This window comes from Leopardus geoffroyi, chromosome A2 (assembly GCF_018350155.1).
Source record: "Leopardus geoffroyi isolate Oge1 chromosome A2, O.geoffroyi_Oge1_pat1.0, whole genome shotgun sequence".
Classification (NCBI taxonomy): Eukaryota; Metazoa; Chordata; class Mammalia; order Carnivora; family Felidae; genus Leopardus; species Leopardus geoffroyi.
The window spans coordinates 3437562-3438915 of NC_059331.1; positions in this window are offsets into that span (position 1 = coordinate 3437562).

A 1354-nucleotide genomic window follows, 5' to 3' on the forward strand; every position below is an offset into this window, starting at 1 on the left:
TAGGGGACACTTGGTAACGGCTGGTGGCATTTTTAATTGTCGGGACCTGGAGGGGGGATAGGGGGCTCCTGGTGGCCAGTGGGTGGGGGCCAGGGATGCTGCTCAGCCCCCACAGTGCCCAGGACGTCTCCCCACCCCCCCGCAGCAGGAATACAGGACCTGAATGTCAACGGTGCCGAGGATAAGCACTGGATAGGGAGAGGGCAGGACCCGGCTGAGGGCAAGAGGTGGGACCAGCATTCTTAGGTTTGAATGGGCTAGCCACCTGCGTCTGTGTGCCCTCAGGCAAGTCACTGCCCCTCTCTGGGCCTCAGTTTTCCCTGTCCAAAATGGGATAAGGGGACATTTCATTTATTTTTGCCTCATGAGCAAAAATCTGTGCCGGGGCTGTGTGTGTCCCAGTGGACACGGCAGGCACTTCACAGACATGTGCTGTCTGGCCTCCCCTGACCACCCCTGGCCCTCGCTGGAACTGGGACCCAGAGCCGGGATGCGGGGAGGAAACCGAGCAGCAGGGGAGCTGGGAGCCGCTCCTGGGCCCAGTTCCCAGGACTCACAGCTGCATCCTCCTGGGGGCGGGGGGGGGGGGGGGGGGGCCGCTGGCCCAGCCACCTTACCCGCTGGCGGCCACGAGGCTCCAGTGTGCTCTGCCGGCTCATTCCCATGGAAATCGAGGCTGGATCTGGGAGTCCCTGGTGGGGTTTCCAGGCTCCGTCCACCCAGCCACTGCCCCAAACCTCACCTGAGAATTTACTTGAGCCCGGGAAGATTTATGTCCAACCTTGGGTCAGATTCAGCCCATCTGGGGCTACAGGAATCTACATTTTTTAAAGGGGCTCCCAGGTGATTCTGATAGAAAGGGTTCCTCAGGGACGTACTCTAAGAAACGTGCTTCGGCCCAAATTTCCAATTACCCAGGTGGGTAAAGGGAGTCTCAAAGGAGTAAGGGGCTTGCCCGGAGCCAGAGTTGGCCTGTTTTTCTTTTTGCTTCTCTCAGTCTCTGTCTCCCCGCCCCCTCCCCACCGGGTCTCTCGCTGTTTTCGACTCAGGATCTCCTTCCTCTCCTTTCTTTGCCTCATTCGCCCCCGCCCCACGCCGCATCCGGCCCATTTCACGATTCCGGAGGAACCTCCCCGCAGCTGCTTGGCCCCGCCCCAGACCCCGCCCCTCCCGGCGACTTTCTCCCATTGGCCTCTTCGTACGTCGCCGGCTCTGCCATTGGCTGAGCCTACGTCCTCCGCCCGCCCCCGCCGCCGGCCCCTCTTCGGGCCTTTCCGCGCGGGCGGGGCCGGAGCGGGGCGGAGCCGCGGGGCGGGGCGATGGGGGCGGGGCGATGGGGGCGGGGCCGAGCTTC